Here is a 22,550-nt window from a genome sequence, read left to right as displayed (position 1 = left end):
TGTCTACACTATTAGAACAAATAGAAGACATATATTCATCAATGTATTTAATACACTGAATTATGAATTAAATTTGAATTTTTGATATCATATACAGACCAGTGTTAGTCAAACATGAAAAGTAAAAAAAAAAAAATGAAGCAGTGTAAAGTAGTCTCCTGAAAATTAACAAGAGACCCAAGCAAAATAAATTGCTGAGTGCCTCTCCTAAAAAATAAAACGAAAAACACAAATAAAACACTGAGGCAATAGTTTATTTTTGATGGAATCAAATAGAGGAACTCAGTAAGTACAATATTAAATGATGTTATGCTAATGGATTTGGGGATTAGGAAACAATGTAGATTATAAAACTGATAAGTTATGAATGGTAGGAGACTGAATGGTTGCCAGCAAAGTAGACATGAACAAGAGTCAGCCTGAAAGCAAAAGGAAGGAAGGTAAAGATTTCGGAAAAGTAAACAGAGACACAAGCCTACAAGGGTGAAATAGAAAGCAGGCAGAGGCAGTAATAGCTAGAGTTAACAGTCCAGTCTGTCATTAGCGTAAGATAACTTCTATAGCACCGTTAAATCAAATTCATTTTTTAAAGTTTTTACTCAGAGTTAATACAGAAAAGCCAAGCCCTTGATAGCAAATGCAGTCATACTAAGGTCTCCTTTAATTTTCATAGTTCAAATTTAATAATAACTTTCAACATCTTAAAGATATGTCATGTTTGCTTAGCACTTGTGCGTTATGTAATAGCTTGCAACTTGTATTTAGATATATTTTCAATAAATCTAGAAAGCATCCAAGCTTTTCTACAACTTAATGATTTGGGATTCCCCAACTATCACAGACCTGTCTTTCTGATTTTCAAGAGAGCACCAGCTATTTACTTTTAAGCAAGTTAAAATTTAAAAATATTTTCTGAGATTATGATTATTTCCTTTTCTCTTTCTCTTATCTCTCTCTCAACTTTTTTATGTAACCCCCCCTTGTTCACTTTCATAGTCATGGCCTCATTTCTTTGTCAATTGCTGTTACATTTACTTATGTGTATAATTATTCCCTCTGGATAGAATCTCATTAAAACACAGGATGTTCTAAAGGGAGGTGAAACATTCCATTCTGTATGAATGTGAGTCAAAACTCAGGAAGTAAACAACTCAGTAACTCTGGAAAGTCCCTGAAACTGAGCATATTCACTGGACCCTGCCTCTTTAAGCTTACTGATTATTCAGTTAGGACTGCTGAGGGAGATTCTCTTAGAAGAGTCAAGCTGCCTGGAAGAGGCTCAGACCAACTGAATTGCTTGGGAAAAACTCCCCAACCCATTGAGTAGCTTGTCAGTGAGTGATGCAGTTTCTAGTGCTGAGCTGTCTTTGAGTGATTTCTCACTCCTGTGAGTCAACTCTTGTCCACATTCCTGTTAAGTAACCCCATAAACACTCACTGATTAACAAGTGTAGTGAGGAGCTGCAGGCTGCATTCCTGCCGCCCAGATCCCAGCCGCCTGGCTAGCTCATGCCCCAAAATAACAACACACAAACTATATTCATTTAAACACCATTAGTTTCAGCCTCTTACTCATATCTTGACTAACCCATATCTAATAATCTGTGTAACACCACGAGTGGTGTCTTACCGAGAAAGATTCAGCACGTCTGACCTGATGGCTGGCTTCATGGTGACTGTCTACCTGAGGAGAGGCATGGCGGTCTGACTAACTTCCCAGCATTCTGTTCTGTCTACTCCACCCACCTAAGGGCCGGCCTATCAAATGAGCCAGGCAGTTTTCTTTATTAACCAATGAAATCAACTCAAACAGAAGACCCTCCCACATCAAACAAGATTAGAGTTTGGTGTTATTCCTGCTTTGGTTTATTACTGGTTTCCTGTCTGAAGTAAATAGACATTGGTTCTCCTTTCCTCAGGATGGTGTCACACAGCAAGAAGTGATCTTATAGTTACAAGTATTGCACCATATCTGTAATCCATTTGGAAATGAGGTTTATGTTGCAAAAGAGAGGTAAGGACTTAGCTTCATTCTTCAAAACATGGATGTTCATACCTTTAGCTCCCTAAAGGGACTGCCATTTATTCACTGTATGTTTTTATACCTTAGCTTTAAAAAATGTAGGTAGTACTAGCTGCTTGGGTTCATATCTGTACTCTTTATTGTAGTTCAGTGGGTATACATACTTGGTTCTGTGTAACTACCAGGTTTTTCCCCCTAGAGTCTGACATAAAATCAAGTTTGGAATAGCTCCAGAATTATTTATCTTACTAAACATTGCATTGGCCTTTAAATTTCCATGGAAATTTAAGATTTTTTTCTATTTCTTTGAAGGATATCATTGAAACTTTGATGTGTCTTGCATTTCATTTATAATTCATTTTCAGTAATATGGCCATTTTCACATTAACTCTGCCATATGTGCATATACTATGTTTTGCTCTAATCCATCTCCCATTCACTCCCCTCCCATTTCTCCTGCCTACTTTTCTTTTCAACTTCATGTACCCTTTTTCACAGCCACGATCCCACTTAGTGACATATGTGTGTGCTGGAGAACATTGTAGGTCTAGCCAGTGCAGCTCTTGTTGCCTCTCAGGGTCTGCATCCCTAAGAAAATCAGCTCTCCGTCCCACAGTGCCCATCAATTGCTGGTAGCTATTAAGTTAGCCGTGAGACACCACAAGTTCCTACTCTAACCAGGCTGGAATTTTGGGTCACTTGCTCTTGTGCATACAGTTAGAGTTTACTGTGAATTTTCTTTCAACAATACCAATATAAGCAATGCTGAATGATTTCATAACTTTATTTTAAAAAAGTTGAGGGATCTTCATGCTGTTCCTCCTAGGCTAATATTTTTGATTTTTATTTCAGTAGTGTCACAAAGATGCCTAATCTTTACATTTCTCATTCATTTATTCCGCAGTAACCAATTGTAAGGAAATAACTCATTGTGAATTTGATTTGCACTTCCAGGACAAGTAACACTGAGAATTTTTCATATACCCATAGACATTTGTATGTCAGTTTTTGAGAAGTGACATTGTTAAAATATAATTTACATTTATATTAAAATATATTTATAGAAATATTAAATCTAATTGCTACATAAGATTCCCCTTCCATTTCCTCTATCTTAACCCAACCATATTTCCCTTCTTGCTCTTTTTCAAATTCCTAACCCATTTTTCAATAGCTGCTATTAAACACACACACATACACACACACACACACACACACACACACACACACACACACACACCCTGCTCAGTCTGTATAATGTTACTTTTATTCATGTTTTCAGGGCTGACTTTTGGTATTCAATAATAAAATTGATATGATATTCATGGGGAAGATCCTCACTCAGTGATATTATAGAAGAAGGTTCAGAGATGTTATAAGAGCAAGAGAAGTGGAGTTTGCTATGAGGTTGTGTCTCCTAGGAACATCAGAAGTTATTTCCATAAAACCTCACCATCATGACGGTCTATACACATTGGGAGCACAAACAACAGCAGTAGACATGCTAACATGGAGAAGCAGAGCTCTTGGTACTTCAACCTACCTATAGAACTGCAGGCAACTAGGGATTTCCAAGAGCCGGACTTGAAGGTTTAGTCTTAGTCTTCTTTTTAGAAAATTGACTTATTTATAAATGGTCTGTAGATTAATCACTTACCACAATAGATTTTGCGAACTCTTTTCCCATTTTGTAGGTCATCTCATTCATATACTAATTTTTACTTTGTTGCACAGAACAAGATTTGGGACAATTTTGTTCTGTCTTCTCATAGTAGTTCATTGTTTCACATTTTATTTTAAAGTCATTTTGAATTTATATTTATATATGGTGTGAGGTAATGGTTTGATAGCATGTGAGTATCCACTTTACTAAATAATATTTAAGAAATTATTCTTGTCTCAATTTCCATTTCCGGAACTATTACTGACAATGTATTGATCACATAAAAATGCATTTGTCCCTAGATTCCCAGTTGCATTGCATTGGTTTATGTCTGTTTCTATACCAGTAGTTATGATGATACTTTGATTTCTGTGACTTAGTATATATACACGTATATATGTGTATATATAATCTGTATATACATGTGTATGTTTTTGCAACATACATATGTATGTATGTATGTATGTATGTATGTATGTATGTATATAAATCAGGTGGTATAATACCCAAAGAGAATTTTCTTATTATTTGGTTTTCTTACTGAAGGATTTTGAGAAGCCAGGAGATGGTAGTGCACACCTTTAATTCCTGAACTCGAGAGGCATGGGCAGGAAGTTATCTGTGATAATGAGGCCAGCCTGGTCTACAAGAGTGAGTTCCAGGACAGGCTCCAAAGATATACAACTACCTGTCTCAAAATAACAACAACAAAAAAAGGGACTAAAGGTTTTGATTAAACATGAACATGTTGGGCATTATTTTTCAATTTTTGTGCAGAGACTTGTTGGAAATTTGCTGAACTTATATTGTGAATACACCAATAAAAGTGTGTCCTATAAACATTACCTTAGTAAAACTAGAAGAGTCCACAATTTTGCCTAGCATACTCCTGGCATGTACCTGTAACCTTAGGTTTGGGAAGGCAGAGACTAGAGGTTATCTCAAGTTTGCTGGGTAGTATATCTACCTGAACTGATGAATTGGACCAATGAGAGTAATTGAAGAAGTTGAGTTTCATCTACATTTGGCATTCATTTAAACACACACACACACACACACACACACACACACACACACACACATACTTCATGTGAATATTTAGAGTAAACATTTTGGATGATCTGACTTATTTCTTAGATTTTTTTGTGAGTGTGTGTAGCAACAGTTCAGTATTACTGCAAAGAACATTGTGAGATGGGAAAGATACGATATAACTTTGAGAATCTTTGAAGACTCCATCTTCATTAACAATAGAGAAGCAGGGAAAAAGCATTCCCATAAGAAGAACGAATAAACTACAGAAGATATTGTAAGAATACTGAATGTTCTCTGGATATTTTAGTTCTACAGTGTGAAGCTAGACTTCATTTTGCTTTAAAGCATATTATTCTAATCTTGACCCAAATAGGTAGGAATGTTTCTAAGAAGTAAATGTCATAGTGTAAAATTATGGGATTCCTGAGTTTGAGAACAAATGGGTCTCTTTGTGTCAATATTTTTTTTTCCTGGGCCTTTCTTGGGCCTTTCCCCTCATCTTTAACTTTTTCTTGTATTCCGATGTGTTAGTTTTTATTCTATCTTTTTAAAAATTTTAATTCACTTGTTATTATCCCTTAGAAGCCTGTTTGTGTTCTAATGAGAGACAGAAATGGGGTAATCCTGATGGCAGAGAAAATAGAGAAGAACTGGAAAAAATCTAGGGAGAGAATACCATATTAGGATATTTTATAGAGAAAAAATCCATTTTCAATAAAAAGGAAAATTTTTAAAAAGGAAGTCAAGTAATTTTCCTACTCATATTAGTAACTGTATACCTTAATATTATCTTACAGTCACAGACTAAAGTCCAATCTTGCTTCTTTCTTTCTTCTGCTATCTCTCCAAAAACACAGACTGTGGATCAATCTAGGTTAAAATGGGATGATTTCTCCTTTTTTCCTGATTAGACAATTCATCGTTTGATAACCCGGGTGTTTGACACATCTAGGTCAAAAGAAATATCATGCCATTACATTCACATGATCTTTCTGAATTTTTAGCTTCCTGAATTCATACTGCATTGGGGAATTTTCTTGTGAAAGAAGAATAACAAAATCTAGCTAGTACTGGCATTTCACATAGCATCTATTAAAAAATAATATCACTACTCTTCTTTACCTATATTATTTTTTGTTTCTCATTTTCTTTTTTAGCTTTTTCTAATACTGAATCTATATGAATAGATTTAAATGTTTTATTATCAAGTCTAAGATGAATAAATAAATAAATAAATAAATAAATAAATAAATAAATCAGAATGCATGTTGACATATAAAATGTAAATCTTAAATTTTCAAGTTAAGGGGATAATTTGAAATATATGCAACAACGTTCTTCAATGGACATAGAAAGATAATAATAACATTATTACAAGCCCGTTAGTTTTAATAGATTATTAACTCAAGTGATTATTTTGGAGCCAACCTAAACCCATACTTAATAATGTTATCAAGGCCAAGAATCTGAAGCTAGAAAGATCTTAGTTTTCTTGGGAGACGTAAGTACATGGACATAGTCCTTAAACTAACTTCTAAGGACGAATCCTCATACCCACAGACTAGTGCATGCCAACTCCTCAGAGAACTTTCTTTTTGATTCAGATGGCAATTAACACAGAGGCCCACAAGTCAAGGTGTAGAGAATAAGAGACTCTGAAGTTCTTAATACCAAATGGGTCATATGTATCACAGCACAATCGTTCTCCAAAGACTCACTGTGGTAAAGGAGTAGAAAGATGGAAAGACCCAGAGCTGCTAGAGGACTGAAAGGAAAGAGTTTTTCTGAGCAAACAAGGACAGTTGCGCACATGAACTGACAATAGTTGAGATATCATACACATACAAGTACAAAATGGAGCCAAGATGAATTTCCTGTGTAGAAAGGGAGGTGGCTACAAAATAACACCCTAACTAAGGGGTTGCTGACAATCGATAGCTTCTGGGAGAGGGGGAGTCATTTTGTCTAAGGGTACAGCCCCAGTCAGTCAACTACTATCTAGTGGAGGACATAAATACCAGGGAATACTGATAGTACAGGTTGAATTTGATGAGGTTACAAAAAAGATGACAGAACTGGACAGGTTGTGAAATACATAAATCTAAGAAGAAGTGGGGAAGGAGAAATGAATGACATCAAAGCACATTGTCCAAAACATTCAGAAAGTTAGTAAATGTAAGGGTGAAATATTTGATTCTCCTCTGAGGGCATTTACTGATGACAGACATTTCATTCAATAACTACTAAAAGAAACACTTAGGCAAGAAGGAAAATACTGGAATTATATATCTCAATAGTGAAGGCAATATCAATGAAAAGAACTAATTAAAATAAAATTCTATATTTAAACTATATGTAAAAGCTTTATTAAACCAAATTAAATATGAAGGAAGCTTACTGATACATGTAAATGAATAGAACCATATAAAATAATTAAAACTAGAAAAGGTAGAATATGGAAGGAAAGATAAAAAGAAAACAGTTGTAACAGTAATGAATTACAGTAAAAGTATGTCAATAATCATTTTAATACAAATGTTTACATAAATCATTAAAAAGATTAAATTATATCAAAATATAAAGCCCAATATATGTTAATTATAAGATCTGTACTCTAACTATGAAGGTAATGTTGAAGGTTAAGTTGAAAGCATGTAAAACAATATCATACTTCTAAAAAGAACATTGAGAATAGATATATTTAGGTAAAGTATAATACTGAAGAAATAAAATCATCATGGATAAAGAGGGAGACATATTGTAATAAAGGTATCCCTTCTGTTAGAAAGTAAAGCTAATTTGCGAACACCATAGAAGAACGTGTCAGACAATTGGAGGAAAACTCTGACACAACAGAAGCTTCTAGAGGACAAGACTTTTTCATGCTGTTTAGCATAGTAAACAAAAAATTTGAGTGTATTTCTAAAATTTTTCTTTTCATAATTTTAAACTCAATTCTGTGTAAATTGAACTGTGGAACTTTTAAATGTATTTAAATTGACTATTAAATACATTTTGATTTATGTCAAAGAATAGCCAAAGATGTACTACTGTGCCAGTAAAATTTAGATGTGGGTTGACCTAACTCAGCAGTATTTTTTTGTCACAGATAGATAACTTCAGCTTTTTAAGGATCCACTCTCTCTAACTTCAGGAACACCATTCCCAGACTGTAGTTCCAGCAAGGTGTTCTTTGATTGACTTGGTGTATTGTATACGCATACTGCATGCACAGTTTCTTCTTGAAACAATGTCCAATACAGAAATAACTGTAGCTGCTGAGTGTAGTACAATTTGTTATATAAGGAAACGTTTCAGTTTTCATGTCCACAACAACAGTATCTGGCAATATCATGAGACATGACCAAATTAGAATCAATTCATGAGTCACCATCAATGAAGGTTTAGCATAACTCTCTCTGGTGATAACAACAACTCCATAGTTGTAAAGTTGTCAGCTTACAAATCCAACTATAGTTGATCTAAGATGAATACCATATGTACAGTTAACAAGAAGATGCACAACATCATGTGGGACATGGGCCTCCAAATTGAGCCTTTGCCATTTGTAAAGGTCCTCTAAAAGATCCCATATTTTAAGTATTTACACAGTGTTTCCTTATTCCAGATCTCAATTGCAGGTCTGATCAGATCTATTTCCATTGTAGCATATGAGACACTCATGAGATGGAGAATCATGAATATTTCCTTCTTCACATTGGAGGCATTATTTTCCTTTGAAGAAATGATGTTGGGTCTACCACCACTGGAACTTCAATTGTCTATTTGTGAGTCCACCAGCCCCCATATCCACCTCACATCAAAATAATATTGTCCCCCACCCTAAACAGCAGTTGTCTTCCTATTTCTTTCTTATCTTAACCCAGATTTCATAGATGCCAGCTAAGTTACTTCACTGTCCATTTTATAAACCTAATGCTCAAATGTGTGAGTAAACATTTTGGGCTTGATTTCATTAAAAGTGTCGTTTAGTTTTAGCATTTCTTAAAATCTTCCAGACAGTTGCTAAGAATAAACAGAAATTCTGGGTCTCCGTCCAGATAACCATGGTAGTAGCAGTCATTCTTGACAAAAGACTCATTCTTGAGGAGAGCACCTTGGACAGGACAAGGTTCCTAGGTGAACACAGAGAACTGTCTTGATACCAAAATCTTCTTGTCTTTGATGTGAGACCTGTGTCGCTGGCTACCAAAGTGCATTTTCCAGGAGATCAAGTGTGGTGCTCTCACACTGCTACTGGTGCCAGTGACCTCCAAGTGTATCACTACTTCCTAAGAGCTGTTGCATTGAGAAAATCATATCAGGAGATATCCAGAAAGAAACGAAAACATCCTTAGGTCAAGCTGAAGGAGAGTGATCTTCACATGTGTCAGGGTCTCATCCACAGCCATCATGGAACTATGGGTGAGAATAAAGGAGGGGAGAGAAACACTGTTGTCTGTCTCCCTCATGGATGTTTAATAGATGTTTACATGGAAGAGAAAATCCATTAGAGGAATAAACTAAAGGTGAAAACAACAGGAAGGGTAGACATAGGAAATTAACATGAGAAGAGCAAGTTGGAGGAATAAAAAGCAACGTGTGCATTAAAATGTTTAGTGTCTGGCTAACACCATGTCTCCATGTGAGGCATTGGATTTATGTCACTTTTAGGTACTGCTTGACTGTGAGTATAGCAGAAAATGAGGGTTGGTCACAGGGTGAAGCTTACAAACCTGGACAAAGGATATGTGTACTTGTTATACTGGCATATATATATATATATATATATATATATATATATATATATATATATGTTAATTTGTGCAAAAAATTATAAACAAAATGGTCTTATGACACAGGTAAGTTATAACTTGTTTTGATGAGTTTTGTTTAATACATGTAGGTTTGAAAAGACATTAATGCTTTAATTTCCAGTGAAAATTTATGTAATCATATTATTCAGGAGAGACATGGAAAATTTTTCTTCTTTTAGTATTCATTTTACTAGCATCATATGTTCATATCAGAGTAAAAATTTATTGTAACTATACTTAAAATATTATAGGATCTACTGTAGTAGATGTCTCAAAACAAGTAGTAGTTCAGCAAAACAATCAACAACAGTGGATTGGAGAGAGAGTTCCTTGGGTTGAGAGATGATATTCAAAGATCTTTGTGGTGGTTTGAAAGAAAATGGCACCAAAGGGAGTGACACTATTAGAAAGAGAGTATTGTATGGGTGGGCTTTGAGGTCTCTTTTGTATAAGTTTAGAAAGAGCGGCAGGCTGCGTTCCTGCCTGGCTCCTGCATAGCTAGCTTAACCCCAGAACAGTGGGGCTGTGTCCCGCCACCCGGCTAGCTTTACACACGAAATAACTACATGGAAACTGTATTCTTTTAAACACTGTCTGGCCCATTAGTTTCAGCCTCTTATTGGCTAACTCTCTCATCTTGTTTAACCTATTTCTAATAATCTGTGTACCACCATAAAGTGGTGGTTTACCGGGAAGATTCTAGCTGGCGTCTGTCTCGGAGAGGAGAGTCATGACAACTGCCTGAGGCGACTGCCTGACTCTGCTTTCTTTCTCCCATAATTCTGTTCTTTCTACTCCACCTACCTAATTTTCTATACTATTAAAGAGCCATTGAAAGTAACACATAGACAGATGACCCTCCTCCATCATATAAGCTTCTCTCAGTGTGACTTTCAGTTGGCTTCCTGTTGCCTGCAAGATGTAGCACTCTCAGCTATTCCTCTAGTACCAGTACCGTGTCTGCCTGCATGCTACCATGTTCCCCACCATGATGATAATGGATTAAACCCCTGAAACTGTAAGTGAACCACCCCAATTATGTTTGACTTTGTAAGAGTTGCCATAGTCATGGTGCACAGCAATGAAAACCCTAACTAAGGCAGTCTTTCCATTAAATTTTACTCTTTGGAAAATAACATTTTTCAAAATCTGAGACCATGGAAAATATTGAAGAGGTATCAAACTGGCTAGAAAAATGATAGTTGTACATATGAGAATACTGAGTACTAAAATTAGCATTTTGAGAAATACTAAGAAAACCATTCCTGAAAGGAGGGGGGAAGATTTTTGGAGTATAATGTAACCAGTATCTGCAACTAGTTTTTAGAAGTATCTCATATAAATATGCATATTCTCTTTTGGAATATTCTAAAACAGTAGCTAGCTTTTGAGATTTTACCTATTGTGAAATTCATATCTCATTTTATGTGTTGGGAAAGTGAGACATCCAGTATAGTATAGTATAGTATAGTATAGCATAGTACAGTATAGTGCCTATCTGGTGATGATTGTTGCTTATAATAAATGAAATGTTAAAAATGCACAAAATAGAAGGCACTGTGTCACACACTTTGGAAAAATAAATAGACATAACTTGTTTAACTGAAGCAGAAATTTACTCAAAACTTTTGGGACAAAGGTATATTTTTGAATGTTTTAAACTATAAACAATACATAAAAATAAATATCTGGAAGCAGCGAGCTTGGCCTTCATCCAATCATTCAATTAATGATACTTTTAGCCAATGAGCCATCTCTCTGCCACAGTGAGGAAATTAAATTAAGAGCTTATGGTGTAGCTACAAATGTAAAAGGAATAAAACATTTCTGAGTAATAAAAAGTGATCTATTAATTACACTTCCCATAGTAGACAGTGCAAAACAGAAAACTCCAGATTACATGCCTATCCCATCCTGGTACTCAGGCGTATTTTTCTCCTCTTCCTCCCCATTATTTTTATTGTTATCAATATTGGACCTATTCTACATTCTTGTACTCCTTCACACAATTCTCCTGTCAGTAATGAGACCTTCCCCTCATGTGAAGTAATGATCTATTCTTCTTCATACTTTATTAAATCTGCCCATTAGTCTTCTAAGTCTCCAGAAACATATCTCATCAATTTCCCTAGTAGATAGGGAACTTTCCTTTTTAAAATCTCCATGTGCCACACAGATAAGCTATTTGATCGAAATTTGCTTGGATTGCTAACACACTTTCTAAGCTAGTAGACTCACAGCCATCTCCTTTTCTTCAAACCTTTTCATTATTTCCTTATTGCACCTTCCCAAATCAATCTTGAACAATCTTCAAAAAATTAGTTATTTGATGAACTCTTGCTACTTTGCCAAAGACAGTTTGGTGTCATGTTCTTATTATTATTTATTAATTGTACATGAGTTTCATTATGACAGTTTCATACATGGAAATATTTTATTTCAATCATATTCATCCCCTGCTATACTTGTTTGTCCATTTTCCATTGCTCTTAAGTTCCCTTACTTCTATTTCCCTGTCTTTAGTTTCTACTAACTATGAATTCATTTAGTTTTAGAATTTAGTTTTCTGCTACATAATGAATTGCATTAGGATTGTTTACTGGACCATGGGAAGAGATTGGTTTATGCACAGCTTCAATGTGTTGCATGGAAAACATAATATCTAATTTTGTTTATTTTGTTGTAACATATCTTCAATATTGTCTATTCACTGACCTATGAATATGACCACTATTATTTATTATATGCAACTCTCCTAATACATTTATTTAAAAAGTTTAACACAATTTTTATTTTTTAGACAAAACTTGGCATATTATTTAATGACTAATGCAATTTTACATTCTCATACTTTTTCAGGTTCACAACACTGTATCTGTCATCTTTATAGTCTAACTCTTGACTACAATAGTTCAATTTCTATAGACCAAAACATTCAATCCATTCTCCAGGTTTCTCCTGGTTTTTTTTCTCACTCAATAAACATAGGACTAACACTTCTAGAAAACATATAGTGTATATTGGTGGAAAGTTAAACGTTAGATCACAAAATATATTAGGATAATATAACCTTAGTCTTTGTCCTAATGAATGAAGTTATAAATAGGTAGTTATATCAAATGCTTATATGTTTTTAATTCCCTGGGATATTTTACACATATTTCTTTATTTTTTGGAGGGGGTTAGTGAGACAGTGTTTATCTATGTAGCTCTGACTGTCTTTGAACTCTCTCTCTCTCCTCTCTCTCTCTCTCTCTCTCTCGCTCTCTCTCTCTCTCTCTCTCTCTCTCTCTCTCTCTCTCCCCCTCCCTCCCTCCCTCTCTCCCTCTCCTCTCTCTCTCTCTCTCTCTCTCTCTCTCTCTCACCAGGCTGGCCTCAAACTCACAGAGATCTGCCTACCTCTGCCTTCCAAGTGCTAGGGTTAAAGGCATATACTATCACCATTTGGATCCACATTTTTTGCCAATTTTTTAAAATCTTTTTATCAACACTTAGCACTTTCAGTGGAAAATATTATTGTCAAATTTTAGTAATAGTGATTAAATTTGTCATTTAATGTGTGTTTCAAGTAGAGTCAAATGTGTCTGTTAATTTTGTGCTTTGTGAATGGTGACTGGGAATTTGCTTTAGACTGAACATCATTTCCTTAAAGTAAGGAAGAAGAGTGCTTTGAAGACTCCTGCAAAGTGATTAAGGAAATAGCAGACTTACTCCGCAGAGTACCCAGAGCTCAGGAAAGAAAGCAGGCATTTGAGACAAGGCCTCCCACTTGTGAGTAAAAAGATGATATGCTGCTTTGCTCTTCATGTCTCTTGATAGGATATTTTTTAATTATTATGAATTAGGGATTTTTGTTGAGATAGCAAAAGATCGCTTACTAATAATGTAGCATCTTAAGACCAAACTAGTATAAAACTCCCAGGATTTTTTTAAATAAGAACTTGAATTTACAAGCATTGAGAGAAAATAGTCAAAAAATTTAAGTCAAATTTATTTTATACAATACATTATTTTTTACCATAACTCCTTAGGCCTCCTGAGGAAACTTCAAATATTTTCCATTATAATGTGGCCTATCACTGAAATTCTACAGAGACTGAAGTAGACAGCTATTTATTTACCACTGTATTGTTGCCATTTTCCTTCACGATCTTTATAGTGCAAATCAATAGGTTTTCAAAGTACAAGTAACAACAACAAAAGTTCAGAGCATATTACCAAATAATTAAAAGTAAAGAGAAAGAGCATAGTATTTATTTTATTTTATTTTTTTAGAGGTGAGTCTGGGAGTTTCTCCAGATATTTGTTTGGGACACTGTTACCAGTTCTGATGGCTATTTTTGGTTATCAACTTGAGTACATCTGTAATTAGTTAGAACACCAAATAGAGGGCACAGTGGTGAAGGATTTTTGTTTAATTTTAATTGGGAAGATCTACTTCTAATCCACATCTTATAGGTAGAAAGATACACTCTAATCCAGATATTTATACAATCAAATCTGAGACATACTTTCTGCTGGAAGGCTACCTAAGGACATGGAAGAAGGAAGCTTTGCCTGATTGCTCTACTTGCCCTTGCCTTACTAGCAAGTCTATTCCTTCAACTGTATTAGAACTTGTATCCTTACCATTCTAGTGTAAACCAGCTGAGGCATTCAGGCTTAAGGACTGAGCAACAGCTGGATACTTGGACATTCTATTCATAGCCAGCCATTGTTGGATTAGCTGTACCACAGCTTGTAAATCATACTAATAAACCTCCTTTCCATAAATATGTATATATGTATGTGTGTGTACATATAGAGATGTATGTCATACATATGTATATATTTTTACACATATACATATATTTTCTATACTTAGAGAAGGTAAGTGAGAGAAAGAAAACAAGAGACTCATTCTCTAAGTTCTTTTACTCCAGAGAAACCTGAATAATTCACCAATGACTGAGATAGGCATTGACTGTTTTCAAGTTCTTAGCAACTTAACCAAAAATATTGAAAATAAAGGCCCACATGGATTGATAAATGTAGCAAAATAACTTTAATTATAGTGAAGTTTTCAGACAGATTAGAAAGCAGTACACAGTCCAGATAAACAGCCGAGGCTGGCGAGATGACTCATAAATGAAGAGTACTTTCTATTCTTCCAGAAGACACAGTGGTTCTCAGCACCCACATTCAGGAGGCTCCCAACCATGTGTAACTGCAGCTCCAGGAATTCCAGTGCCCTCTTCTTGTCTCTGTGGGCATCTACACACAAACGACACTCACTCACCCAAACACACATGCACGCACACACACACACACACACACACACACACACACACACACACTAAAAGTAAGTCTTTAATCTCAGAACATTCAGCCTTCAACAGAAAGTTTACATCAAATTCTTTCCTGCAGGTCTCAGAGAACCTTTAAGAAGAAGTGGAAAGAGTCTAAGAGCCAAAAGATATGGAGGACACTAAGTAACAACACCTTCTAAACACAGCAAGGCCAAAGCACATATGAACTCCAAGACTAAGGCAGCATGCACAGGACCTGCATGGGTCTATAGCACACAAGCTTCTGGAACTGAAAGGAGAAGTGGACACATGCCCCATCCCTAACCTAGAAGCTATCTCCAATTGATAGCCAATTGCAAATGAAAAATTAGTTTCCACCAAAGGACTCTCACTGGGGCAATAAACTATTCTTAAGGGTTTACTGTATGCTCACCACTAGGTGTCAAACAGATAATTAACTCAAAGGTATCTTTGGATGTTCATTTTCTCAAACTGTTGTGTCTGCACTTTATGTTTTAAACTTCTTTTGCCATTTTATTTATATTTTACATTCATTTATTTAGTTATTTACCCCACAGGATTTGTACACACATACACACACACACACACACACACACACACATGCACGCACACACACGCACACACACAGAGACACACACACACACATTCTCATAGTCACTCATACATATACACTTCGTGTCTACAGTTAATGAGAAAATTATATTCCATATCTTTAAATATGAATATTATCAATAATACTCAACAGAAAAAGGTCTTTTATCCAAGATTCATTTAGTTCTTCAGTCCTTTATCCATGTCAGTATGGCTCCATTATGTTGAAATTATACTTTGCTTCTCAAATTGCATTAGCATTGGGACAGTTAACTGCAGTATCCCTTTGGCACATATTTCAATGCTTTTGAAAAAAAAAATCTTCCTACTTTATGAGTTGCCCCAGGCTCTTTTTAGTATATTACTCTACACAGCCCCGAATTTAATAAATTCTTCCTGAATTCCAAGTTACTTTTTTTTCTAGAATAGTATTAGGAACCAAAACAATGTGCACAAGTTTTTAGATGTACACACATGAATACTCACACATGTATTCACACACACACACACACACACACACACACACACACACACCCATATACACTGTTTGACTTGTTCTGTTCTTTTCCAACATGGTCCATTTTACACTTTCTACCTTGTTATCCTGGTTTGTCAGTTGGACTGGATCTGGTATAAACTAAGAAAGAAGCTTTTTTTCCCAAGTATATTTTTGAGGGACTTTGTGTGATTAGGTTATGTGAAGTGGGACGCTCCATGCTAAATGTGAGTGGTACCTAGGTTAGCAACCCAAAAATGAGGAATTCCAAATAAAAACTTTTTGGATTTTTCCTACTTGCCTTCACATTTCACTGGCAAGTTCATTTACTACTTGCTGTTGCCACGGATGCTGTTTTCATCCTTTGGTGACATCAGAATTCAGCCTCTTCGGTCTGGAGCACCTGATTTGACTGCTGGTGTGCAGATAACCATTGGCAGATTAGCCAAATCCTGCATAAATCAAGCCAAAAAATCCCTTTTCATATTCTGAAGTTGTTTTCCACTTAGAGAAGCTTGATACACAGTCCTTCATAAAGAACAGTTAAGTAAGGCATTTTTATAATTGTTTTGTTTTGATTTTTCCAGAACTGTTTTTAATCAATAGACTGTCATCTTGAAATGAGTAGCTTTATCATGCTGACTTTTTAAGTTACCATTATAAGGTTGTTTTACCCATGCTATTACACAGATGAATAATTTTGTCCTTTACCTCAATGAAGAGTATTATCTTGTATGATGCAATTCTGTTTGTTCAGCCATGTATATATTGAAGAATTTTGTTTTACTTCCATGATTTGACAGCTGTGAATAAAGCTTCTATAAACATTCACAAGAAATTTCCTGAATATTTGCATATACAATTGCTGTATTGTGTGCTAAAACATATTTTAAAGCACATTTAACTTTTATTTCTCAAAGAAAAAGCATGTTATCATTTATATGTTTATTTAAAATTTGTGTATCTTCTATTGTAGGGTATCTGTCAATCTTCTTGAATTTTACTGATTTGTTCATAATTTCTGTTTCATTTTAATTCAGCTTGAATGCTTACATATACAAAATTGACCACAACAATGAACCTTTTATTCCATGATGACCTTTTCTCTCATTGTGCCTTGCTGTGGTTCAAGGCCTTTGGTTCCTGGTATACCATCATCACTGGATCATCACTGGAACTCCTCTGCGATATCCCATGGCCACCAGAATCATGGCGATCATGTGGGTCTCACTCCATGGGACCATTCCCTTCACGAGCCCGAGAAGGTCCTATATGGGGTAAATGTTAGGGTGGGACAACCCCCAGCCCAGCTGTGGGCTTAGGTGGTAGCTGAGTTGGTCTGTCCTGGCCACTAGGGCTGCCTGCCTCAGGCCAGCGGGCCCAACCGGCTCCCCTGTGCCCATGTCATCAGAGTCAGCGACTCACCGGTCTAATAAGTTACATGTTTCTAGATATAATGCTTCATGTGACTAACAATAGTTTAACTTTAGCTATAGTTTATTTATTTATTGGCAATTATCGTGGGTAGCATATATATATAGTATATTTAATACATAGAGGTCATTGAGGGGGCATTGATTTCTTTTTCAAAGAAAGTTTCCCCTTGCTTATTAAGGAGGGCTACTTGTATAAACAAAAGAATTTTTGAATCTGTGACCACTGGAGCCTTTGCCCCACCTACAAGGAGAGTAGTGAATGTCTGGGTTCCCAGCTGTAGGACCCTACTCTCTAGGCCAGAGTTGCCTCAGGCACAGTCTGTGCCCCACTCCCACCCAACTAAGCCCAGAGACCTGGGACCAGTGTCCCCACACCCACAACCACCCACAACCACCCACAACAACATCTAGAACCACTGGAGCCTTGACCTTGCCTACCACCAGAGAGGTGAGTGTCTAGTTCTTCAGCTGGAGGGCCCTATTCTCTAAGCTCTAGCCTAGAGGGGCCCCCACCCACCACAACCCCAGAGACCTGGGAGCAGCCTCCTCCCACCCCAGTCATCCCTTACAGCATCTGCAACCACCATAGCCTTGACCCTGCCTATATCTTGAGGAGCCCCAGAGCTGCATCAGCAACCACCAGAGGCACAGACCTGACTGTACCTCAAGGAAGAGTGATCACATAAGACAAAAGCCCCAAATGAATCCACTGGAGGAAGAGATGGGTAGATGACAGTGTAAGAATATATCCGACAGCATAAAGAGAAATGTGGCACCACCAGAAACTAGTGGTTCTACATCAGCAAGGCCTGAACATCCCAAAGCAGATGAAGCAGAAGACAGTGACCTTAAAAACAGCTTTATGAAGATGATAGATGTTCTTAAAGAGGAAATGAAAAATTTCCATAAAGAAGACAAATAATTGAAAGAAATAAACAAATTCCTTAAAGAAAGCAAGGAAAGCCAAAAAAGAAAAAACAATGAGACAGATTAAGGAAATGGTTCAAGACTTGAAAACTTAAAGGCAATAAAGAAAACACAAACCAAGGGAATTCTCAAAATGAAAAATCTGGGTAAATAATCAGAAACTACAGATGCATGCATAACCAACAGAATAGAAGAGATGGAAGAGAATCTCAGGTACTGAAGATATGATAGTTAATAGATTCACTGATCAAAGAAAAGGTTAAATTCCAAAAATACTTAACACAAAATATTCAGGAAAAACTAGGAGACAATAAAAAGACCAAACATATGAATAATAGGGAGAGAGGAAGGAAAAGAAGTCTAGCTCAAAAACACAGAAAATATATTCAACAAAATCATGGAAGAAAACATTCCCAACCTAAAGAAAAAGATGCCTATGAAAATACAAGAACTTTACACACTACCAAATAGACTGGACCAAAAAAAAGTTCACTTGCCACATAATAATCAAACACTAAGCATACAGAAGCTTCTTGAATCCAGTTATAGAGAGGGCAGAGTAATAATATGAGCAAAGGGGTCAAGATCATGATGGGGACATCCACAGAAACAGCTGATGTGAGTGAGTGGGAGATCACTGACTCAGTACTGACAACTGGGGACCTGCATATGACTGAACTAGGCCCTCTGGATGTGGGTAATATTTGTGCAGCTTGGTCAGTTTATAGGGCCACTGCCAGTCCAAATAGATCAAAGACTTTAACCTAAATCCAGCCACACTGAATGAACTTCACAGAAGAGAAAGCAGGAGGTAGCCTTGAGTCATGTGCACAGAAGACTACTTCCTGAATATAACACTGGAATATAACTCATAGACACTGAGATTTAAAATTAATAAATGGGACCTCCTGAAACTGAGAAGCTTCTATAAGGCAAAGGACACAGTCAACAAGACAAAATGAGCAGCCTACAGGATGGGAAAATATCCTCACCAACACCATATCTGACAGGTCTAATTGCCCAAACCAAAGAACTCAAGAAACTAGATATCAAAATATAAAATAACCTAATTAAAAATTGGGGTACTGATCTAAACAGAGAATTCTCAACAGAAGAATTTGCCAAAGACACGTAAGGAATGGCTTGACATCCTTAGTCATCAGGGAAATGCAAATCAAAACAACACTGAGACACCATCTTAAACCAGTCACAATGACTAAGATTTAAAACACAAATGAAAGCTTATGCTGGAGAGGATGTGGAGTAAAAAGAAAACTCATCCATTGCTGGTAGGAATAAAAATTTATACAGCAACTCTGGAAATCAGTGTGGCAGTTTCTCAGAAAATTTGGTATCAATATACCTCAAGATCCAGCAATACCACCTGGGCATATACCCAAAGGATGCACACTCATACCACATGGACATTTGCTCAACTATGTTTATAACAGCATTATTTGTAATAGCAAGAACCTGGAAACAACCTAGATGCCCTCAACTGAAGAATGGATAAAGAAATGTGGCACATTTACACAATGGAGTACTATTCAGTGGTAGATAAATTGACAACTTATAACTTGCAGGCAAATGGATGAATCTAGAAAAAAGAAAAAGAAATATTCTGAGTTAGGAAACCCAGACACAGAGTTAAAACATGGTATGTACTCACACCTAAATGGGTATTAGACATAAAGCAAAGGATAACCAGCTTACAGTCCACAGCCCCAGAGAAGCCAGAGAAAAAGAGGACCCTAAGAGAGACAAACATGGAACTCACTGGGAAGGGGAAATAGACAAGATCTCTTGAGTAAAATGGAAACATGTGGGAAGCATAGAGGGTAGAATGGGAGTCAGGATGGGGCAAGGGAAGTGGGTAGGAGAACATGAGGGATCGAGAAGTTTGAGTTGGGGGAAGGACAGAAAGGGAGAGCATGGAAAGAGATTATCTTAATAGTGGCAGATATTATGGGGTTAGCAAAAAATCTGGCATTAGGAACTTCCCAGGAATCCACAAGGATGACTCCAGTTAAGAATTTAAACAATAGTGGAGAGGGTATCTTAACTGACATTCCCCTGTAATCAGATTGATGACTACTTTAATTACCATTATAGTACCTACATTTAGGAACTGATGGAAGCGGATACAGAGATCTACAGCTAAGCCCTTGAACAAGCCCCTGGAGATCAGTCGTAGAGAAGGAGGAATGACATTATGAACAAAGGGGTCAAGACCATGATGGGGATACCCACAGCAACAGTTGATCTCAGTTCTGGACTGACAGTTGGGGAACCTGCATATGACTGTACTGAGCCTTCTCAATGTGAGTGACAGGTGACTTGGGCATTTTGTGTGGCCACTAGAAGTGGAACCAGTATTTATCCCTAGTGCATGAAATGGTTCTTTGGAGCCCATTACCTATGATTGGATACGTTACTCTGCCTAGATACAGGGAGGAGGGCCTTGGTCCTGCCTTAAGTGATCTTACCAACATTTTTGACTCTCCATGGGAGGCCTCACCCTCTCTGAGGAGTAGACATAAGTGTGGTGCAGACTATTGGGGGGGAGCAGGAGGAGGGAATTGAGAGAGAACTCAGATTTGTAAGGCTGTTTTAAAAATAAAATGTATATCAAAAAATAATTTTGTCCAGCAATTAAATTTACTATGAATTTTCATCAATCACCATATTTTCTCCATCTCTAGATCATCTCTCAAATAGCTTTGGGTCTTTATTTACTATACTTTCCATTAACCATAATTTGTTTTGTCCATGTGGGAACATCTCTAGATCTTTCTAGAAGTTACATATAAAAGAAAAATAGAAGGTCTGAGTAACATTTCATTGTCTTTATCAAGTTTCAACTTCTATTTGAAAGATAAATCAAATAGTTGATGACTTAAGACACCCATCTTATAGAGCTTCTATTGAGATTTGAAGTTGACTCTAGTTGCTCAAAGTGGAAAAGACAGTGAAGGAGCTCTGATGCTCAGAAATTACAGTAACATCAGTATGCTCACATAAATTAGCAAACTGTCAAAGTAATGTAAATCTTATAAAAGGGAAGCAACTCGTGCATTTTATGAATACTTCTCGCTAATTCCAAAAGGATTATAGATGTTTCTCCCTTAGAAGTTTTACCCTGTATCTTCAGCCTCCAAAAGAAGATGCCAACTTTACAAATGTGATATGGGGATTAGTGACTTTTGAAATCTGATGCCAAACCATTTTAAATTTATCAATCTCATCTTTCCTTAGCACTCAATAGAGTATCTCTGAGTTGGTAAGTTGATTTATAATTAATATTCAAAATCATCAAGTGTTTCAGGAGAAAGTAAATATTAAAAATTCAGAATTTATTTACTTCTTTGAATTTAAAGTCATTCCTAGCCATTTTATGTCACTGTGATAATTTTAAAATACTGGCAATGCTCCCTCCCTCCAAAAGCCAAAGACCACTTAACAAAAACCCAACACTAGGCATGAAAAAAAAACCACTTTTGAGTTGTTGGTCAGAGCTGCCCAGAAAGTTTCACAGCAGCACAGGCTATTGATGTTGTCCTTGATAGTCTTCTAAAGATAGAAGTTTAGCCTTTAGTGACGAAGTTACCATGCAGTACAGAGATGCATCTCCTGGCAACCGCCAACATGTCATGAACTATGCTGAATGACAGGTTCCTGCAGTCTCACAGGTGGCCACAGTACAAAGAGGCATCTCCCAGCTTCTTGCTTCATGGCAATGTTAGGGTTTTTGCTCGTGCAGATGGAAAAGCTAAAGATGCAGGCAAGTACAGATTCAGACTAAAATAGCCTCTAAACAGTTTACAGTGATTTTTAAAATATACATAGGCTTAAAAGATAGAAAAGAAAAAGCACATATAGTCATAGTTTAATAAATATAGTTTTAAGATAATAAATGTTAAAAGGGAAGTACAGTAATATAAAAGAAAAGCCACATAAAGATGGACTATACATAGAGTGTCTAGATTCTATATGTTATTGTATTATCTTTAAATATTTGACTGCAGAGGAAGGAAAAATAGTTGCTAAGAAGTTGATAACAAATGCTGCTAAATTAAACCTACCTATATATTTTTTAAAATGCCTTAACTTCAAAATGGAAGCAAAAATATATGTTACTTTGGGAAAGAAGTTCTGCTTTATTTCCACAGAAAAATAAAAGACTGTCAATTTGTTCAACATTAAAGAATATCAGATTTGATCAAGGAAAATCCCCTGAAATTCTGACTGCACAT

Source organism: Arvicola amphibius, chromosome 4 (assembly GCF_903992535.2).
Source record: "Arvicola amphibius chromosome 4, mArvAmp1.2, whole genome shotgun sequence".
NCBI classification, from domain to species: domain Eukaryota; kingdom Metazoa; phylum Chordata; class Mammalia; order Rodentia; family Cricetidae; genus Arvicola; species Arvicola amphibius.
Note: the sequence above shows the minus strand (reverse complement) of the source record.